Consider the following 7,633-nt stretch of genomic DNA (forward strand, 5'->3'; position numbering starts at 1 on the left):
AAAGAGTACAGCCTCTGGGGCCAAATTGCCTGAGTTTGACCTTTGACTTTGTCATCTATTAGTTTCCTGACCTTCAACAAGTTATTTACACATGAGTTTCCTCATCTATAAAATGAGGGTGACAATAATAGAGTTGAGAAGATTAAATGACTAACACAAACAAAGCACTCAGTAAAAACTATAGAATTATTTTTATAAAGATGTCCATTTTCCCTAAATTAATCTATGAAATTAATGAAATTCCAATAAAAATCACAACTCTTTTAATTTGACAAAATAAATTTAAAGTTACTATGAGAGAAACAATGTATCTATGACAAGGATGACAAGGTAGAATGGGAAGAATACACAGATTGCTGCAAGTTATTGGTAATGTTCGAGCTCTGAGGTTGGCAGTTTGCTTCATGTTTTTTTAACTTACATATATTACAAAATTTTCTGTTATATGTATTAGATTTTATCAAATAGATTTATAAGAGACAGTTCTTAAGTAAATACTCTGAAAAAGAAGTCTATTAAGCAGGAATTTACCCTACCAGAAATATAAAAACAATTAAAAAATATATTAAAACAATAATATTGCTGTCCAGTTAACAAATAAATCAATGGAACAGAAAATAAAGTACATTTGGAAATTTAGTGCTGCACATAAGTACAATTTTAAATCTATAGGGTAGATTGAGTATTCAATAAATGGTGTGTGGGCAACCAGCAAGTCATGGAGAAAAAAAAAAAAAATCAAACTAGATCCTTCCCTTCCTCTTCATAAATAAACTTTAGATGGATTAAATATTGAAAAAATGTTAAGGATACCTAAAAATGCTAGAAAAAAATACACAGATAAGCCTGACATCAAAGCTAGAAACAGAGGCAAAAACTAAATATATGCCTACATAAAAATGAAAAACTTCCCAACAATTCCATCACCTTAAACTTCTACTTATTTGCACTTACTTATGGTTTCTGATTCTGATTAATTCTACATAAACCGAGTTTTTACACAGTACAAAATTGTGTAATTTTATAGTATATACTTTATATAACTTACCACATAGTGTATTTTTTCTTGTACTCCTAATTATGTTTAAATTTAGCCTACAAATCATGTCAAGACAGTCCATTCTCCTCCACTTTGCTTCCCTCTCTCCCTTTTAAATGACGTTCTTTGAATATTCTGACCATTTGTCCCTTGAACAACACAGGGGTTGGAGACACGGACCCCTCCCAAGTGGAAAATCCACTTTTAACTCCCCCAAAGCTTTTTTAAAATTTTATTTTAGAGACAGAGAGAGCGCAAGCAGGGGAGGGGCAAAGGGAGAGAGAGAGAATTTTTTTTAAGTTTATTTATTTTGAGAGAGAGAGAGAGTGCACAAGCAAGGGAAAGGCAGAGAGAGAATCCCAAGCAGGCACAGCCTTGTTAGTGCAGAGCTGGATGCCAGGCTTGATCTCAGGAACCATGAGATCATGACCTGAGCCTGAACCAAAATCAAGAGTCCGAGGCTCAATCGACTGAGCCATCCAGGTGCCCCTCCCCAAAACTTTATTAATAGTCTAAGTTGACTGCCCTCACTCACAACATAAACTGTCGATTAACACATATTTTGTATGTTACATGTATTATATACAGTATTCTTACAATAAAGTAAACCAGAGAAAAATATTAAGAAAATCATAAGGAAAATACATTTATGATACAGTACTACATTATTGAAAAAAAAATCCACAGATAAGTGGACCAATGCAATTCAAATCTGTGTTGTTCAAGGGGGATCAACTGTATCTTTTCTGAAGTGAATTTTAGTATCATTTTCATGAGATGTATAAAGTCTATTTTTGTTGTATTTTAATTTAAACTGTAAGTATATTAATAACTTACAGATGAATTGTATTCTTTGCTATCTTAGTCCATCTGGCATCATATATACTTCCTTTTTGTGAGACATTTCTTTTTTTCCTTTGGCAAATGAGCACAGGCCATGTTAAAACTTGAATTAAGAAATGGATGGGGCGCCTGGGTGGCTCAGTCGGTTGGGTGGCCGACTTCGGCTCAGATCATGATCTCACGGTCCGTGAGTTCGAGCCCCGCGTCCGGCTCTGTGCTGACAGCTCAGAGCCTGGAGCCTGTTTCAGATTCTGTGTCTCCCTCTCTCTCTGACCCTCCCCCGTTCATGCTCTGTCTCTCTCTGTCTCAAAAATAAATAAACGATAAAAAAAAATTAAAAAAAAAAAAAGAAAAAAAAAGAAATGGTAATAATATTTATAATTATATTTCAGACAGGTTAATACTGCTGATATACAAAAAGCACTTGTAACTTGTTAAATGTAAATATTTTAATTTTAAAATAGGCAGAAGTAGGGGCGCCTGGGTGGCGCAGTCGGTTAAGCGTCCGACTTCAGCCAGGTCACGATCTCGCGGTCCGTGAGTTCGAGCCCCGCGTCAGGCTCTGGGCTGATGGCTCAGAGCCTGGAGCCTGTTTCCGATTCTGTGTCTCCCTCTCTCTCTGCCCCTCCCCCGTTCATGCTCTGTCTCTCTCTGTCCCAAAAATAAATAAATGTTGAAAAAAAAATTAAAAAAAAAAAATAGGCAGAAGTAATTTACTGGCAATTCACAAAAATAGAGCCAATAAATATATGAACGATGTTCAGTTTTACACTTAGTCAACAAAATGCAAATTAAAACAAGATGACAAAGATGATAAAAATGTTCAAAAGGTGATAAAGATCTCAAAGATTAACAATACTGAAGATTAGCAAGAAGATGAAGACACAGGTGTCATTTACATACTCTGTTGGTGGAAAAGTAATAAATACATTGCCAGGGGAGAGTCTGGTAACATCATCTAGAGTCTTATAAGTGTGCATTCCTTTTGATCCAGTAATTATATTTCTATGAGTTTATTGTAAGGAAATAATCAGGGGTATGTAAAGATTTATGTACGCGAATAATCATTTAGTATTGTTTGTACACGTGAAAAACTGTAGAAGTCCAAGGATTTAGGGACTGGCTGAACAAGTTTGTACACGTAAAATCATTAAATGCCATTACATCCCCACAGAATTAAAAATGATTATCTATTTAAATTTACCTGGAAAGATAGACACTTTTGGGACACCGTAACACGCTCACATTTTTCTATTAAAAACAAAAAATAGGGGCGCCTGGGTGGCTCAGTTGGTTAAGTGTCTGACTTCTGCTTAGGTCATGATCTCAGGATTCACAGGTTCGAGCCCTGCGTCCAGCTCTGAGCTGACAGCTGAGAGCCTGGAGCCTGCTTCGTATTGTGTCTCCTGCTCTCTCTGCCCCTACCCCATTCACGCTCTCTCAAAAATAAATAAACATTAAAAAAAAATTTTAAAACAAAAAAACACTTTATGTGTATATGTGAAAAGTCTCCAAGTTTACATAGCAGTGTGTTAATACTGTTATTTCTGGGTGGCGAGATTGTGGGTGAGTTTAACTTTCTTTTATAAACGTTTACGTACTTACTATCAGTTTTGCAGGGAGCAGGCACTTTTTGAAAGCAGTTTTCTTCTTACAATCATAAAATACAAGGAAACTTACAAGGAAACTATTGATTTGAGGGGAGAAAACGGGCTAGGACCTGCAGGGGCGGGGCACGCTGAAGTGGTTCCCGAACGTTGGAGCCTCGCCCTGCTGCTCCCCCGCAGCACGCAGACCGGAAACACGCCACGCGGGAACTGGGGAATTCTGGGTAGCGCGCGGATGTGCATTACCTCACGAGGAGAACTTACCATTTGAAAGAACTAATGCCTCATTCGTTTAACACAACGTCTACTACTAACTTAAGCCCAGCCAAGAGGCGTTTCATTATCCTGAGATGCGAGTGGGGGAAGCCTGGAGAGTGTAAGGGGTTTTCTTGACAATGAAAAACCCTACATCACTCCCCACCCTTCCCCCACCACCCACTTTCCCTCCCTTGGGAGAGGCTTTGAGGCCGCCCCTGGAAAGGGCGTCTCTAGGGGCGACGACTGAAAGACATTAAGCGATGGGAACGTCCGCTAGCGGGCTATTGTATTCGAATGCCGCCCTTAAAGGACAGACGCGCGCGGACCTGGGGGCGTAGCGGCTGGGCACTTTCTGATTGGCTGGCGGCTTCTACGGCCGGGCGCGCGCGGGCAGAACGGGCGGGGTCCCGCGCGTGCGCGCTGGCCTGTCTCCCTCCTATCCTTTTGGGGGCGTCTGTCTGGGAACTGGGTGGTGGGAGGACCTTGAGTTGGAAGCGGGTTAATCTTTCTCGCACCCGTAGTTAGCAGGCTGCAGAAGTCAACTGACGCTTTCCCTTGAGCCTGGAGCCACGCCGGACGCGGGACTGCGGAGAAGGGGAGGCGAGGGCCAGGCAGAAAGGTCGCGTCAGCGGCGGGCAGTTGCCTGGATAGCAGAGGGCTGGGAAGGCGGGAGTCTAGGGACCGACTGCACGGAACAACTCTGCTAGAGACCTCTCTGGACATCGAAACTAAGGGAGACTTTTGGGTGGGGAGGCCCGGGAGATGAACAGGCCCACGCCCCAGTACTCGCGTGGGAACCAGATAGACTTGACTGAGCTTGTGTTTGGTATGGAAGTTGATAACCAGTTTTTGAAAGAATGTAATTCAAAATGAATGGTCGTTGGGCTTGAGGTATCAGGACATTTAGATAGAAATGTTGATGGGACCTCCTGTAAGGCAATTTTTGTGAATTAGTCTGTAGGAAATGGGTCCCTGATTTGTGTTGTAAAATTCATTCTGTCCTATTTGGCTGATTATCTAACTTTCTGGTGGTTAGTAGCTTTACTGTAATTACGAGTCTAATGATTCAGTCCTAGAGAGTGGACAAGAAATCACACAAGTTTTAGGAGGGTAATACCTCCGCTAGAGGTCTGGAAACCAGCTAAGGCTTCCAGATCAAAGATTTCTAGACCATCTGGTGAATGATGTTAAAAGGAAAAATTAAGAGTTTGCTCTTCTGTGAAACTCAAGGTTTAAGTACCTGATTGTCTTTTTTTCTTTAAAGTCTTTTTTTATTTTGAGACAGAGTCTGAGCGGGGGAGGGGCAGGGAGAGAGGGAGAATCCCCGGAAGGCTATGGCAGTCTGTGCTCAGAGCCATTCCTGGCACCCACAAAACCATGAGATCATGACTAGAGCTGAAATCCAGAGTTGAATGCTTAATCCACTGAGCCACAGAGGCGCCCCCAATACCTGTTTATCTTAAACACAAATTGCATAATTAAGTGATAGAAACTGTATGGTAGATTGTATTGCCCATTGGTTACTATTTTTTATAATTTTAAAATTATTTTAATCTGTAGATATCAGTGAGCCTTTTACTATTCTTAGAATACTGTTTATTTTTTATTCTTGGAATATTTTAAATGAAATGAAATTTTCATTTCAAAGATTGCAAAAGTTTGGAGCTCCTGAGTGGCTCAGTCGGTTAAGCTTCTTGATTTCACCTCAAGTCATGATCTCACGGTTTGTGGGTTTGAGCCCCATGTTGGGCTCTGGGCTGATGGTGTGGCGCCTGCTTGGGATTCTTTGTCTCTGTCTCTGTCTACTCCTCCCCGTGTACATGTGTGCACTCTCTCAAAAATAAATACACACTAAAAATTTTAAAAAGAACTTAAACTTATTTTTTAAAGCAAAGATTGCAAAAGCTTGAATATAATCACACATTTATTTTAAGGGAAACGACAAATTTTAACATTTCAAGGTTTTTTAAATAAAAAATTTTGAAAAAGGTTAATAGATATTAATTTAGGCACATGTTAGAAAATGCAGATAAATCGGGGCACCTGGGTGGCTCAGTTTAATGTCCGAGTCTTGATTTTGGCTCAGGTCATGATCTCACAGTTTGTTGGATTGAGCCCCAAGTCAGGCTCTGTGCTGACAGTGCCAAGCCTACTTGGGATTCTCTCTCTCCCTCCCTCTTTTCCCCTACCCTGCTTGTATACATTCATTCCCTCTCTCTCTCTCTCAAAAAAAAATAAACATTAAAAAAAGAAAATACAAATAAATCAAAAGGGGGGGGGTGGAATCCATTAATCTCACTATCCAGAGTTAACTGCTGTTAATATTTTAATGTTATCTTTCTGTTGCTTTTTCCTATCATATATTACAAATATAGAATCACTAAACAGTATATTTAGAAATCAACCTGTGACTTTATCTAAAGCTTATGACTACAAAGGACTTTCCCTTTGTTAGATATTTCTGTATTATTTGGATTATTATAATAAGCAAACATTTCTAATCAGAAAAAAACAAAGATTCAGTACTCTCACTTTATCTGCAGGGTATATGTTCAAGACCCCCAGTAGATGCCTGGTGATAGTACCAAACCCTGTATGTACTCTTTTTCCCAAGCATATATAGCTGACATAAAATTTAATTTATAAATTAGGTACAGCAGGAGATTAATACTAAGTAATAATAGGGACCCCTGGTGTCTCAGTTAAGCGTCCGACATCAGCTCAGGTCATGATCTCACAGTTCCTGAGTTCGAGCCCTCCATCAGGCTCTGTGCTGACAGCTCAGAGCCTGGAGCCTGCTTCAGATTGTGTCTCCCTCTCTCTGCCCCTCTTTCACTCACACTCTGTTCTCTCGCAAAAGTAAAACATTAAGAAAAATTTTAATACTAAGTAATAAAATAGAACAATTATATACTGTAATAGGGGCGCCTGGGTGGCGTCCGACTTCAGCCAGGTTACGATCTCGCGGTCCGTGAGTTCGAGACCCGCATCAGGCTCTGGGCTGATGGCTCAGAGCCTGGAGCCTGTTTCCGATTCTGTGTCTCCCTCTCTCTCTGCCCCTCCCCCGTTCATGCTCTGTCTCTCTCTGTCCCAAAAATAAATAAGCGTTGAAAAAAAAAAAAAAGATATACTGTAATAAAAGTTATGTGAATATTGGTCTCAAAATACTGTACTCACCCTTCTTGTGAAGATGTGAAATGATAAAATGCCTATGTGATGAGAGGAAGTGAAGTGAATGATATTTGCATTGTGATGTGGCACTAGGCTTTTGACCTTCTGACTATATATCAGGAAAAGCATCATCTGCTTCAGGACTGAGGTTGAGCTCAGTAACTGAAACTTTGGAAAGTAAAACTATGGATAAGGGAGGCTACTATATTGAAAAGAAAGGATATCACTTAAGTGCTTTATAAATGTGTAACTTATTTTAAAAGAATTCATAATTCTGGGGCGCCTAGGTGGCTCAGTTGGTTGAGCATCCGACTTCGGCTCAGGTCATGATCTCACAATCCGTGAGTTCGAGCTCCGCGTCGGGCTCTGTGCCAACAGCTCGGAGCCTGGAGCCTCCTTCGGATTCTGTGTCTCCCTCTCTCTCTGCCCCTCCCATGCTCATGCTCTGTCTCTCTCTGTCTCTCAATAATAAATAAAGGTTAAAAAAATTAAAAGAATTCATAATTTTGAAAACATAGTCTACAAAGTGACTTGATTTAACATGAGAGATTAAACATACGTTTGTCTTGTTTCGCTACAAAATTCCAATGAAATGAGAAAATATAAAAACCCACAAAGACTAAGAAAGTGGGAAAAGAACAGAAGGGAATGAGAGATGTTGATATGTTCTTACTGGAAGAAGGAAAGAGGATGAAGAAACTTGGAGCTAAGAAAG

The 7,633-nt window shown here is 40.0% G+C and overlaps 1 long non-coding RNA gene across 1 annotated transcript in view; it reads right to left on the reverse strand.

Moving 5' to 3' along the window:
* The window catches only part of LOC123580838, a 30,644-nt gene extending 26,988 nt beyond the window's left edge, over positions 1-3,656 (reverse strand). The window contains exon 1 of the long non-coding RNA XR_006703488.1: positions 3,488-3,656. This is a non-coding gene — a long non-coding RNA (uncharacterized LOC123580838). The remainder of the gene's footprint in view (positions 1-3,487) is intronic.
* Positions 3,657-7,633: the final 3,977 nt, after the last annotated feature.

This window comes from Leopardus geoffroyi, chromosome A3, assembly GCF_018350155.1.
Source record: "Leopardus geoffroyi isolate Oge1 chromosome A3, O.geoffroyi_Oge1_pat1.0, whole genome shotgun sequence".
Classification (NCBI taxonomy): Eukaryota; Metazoa; Chordata; class Mammalia; order Carnivora; family Felidae; genus Leopardus; species Leopardus geoffroyi.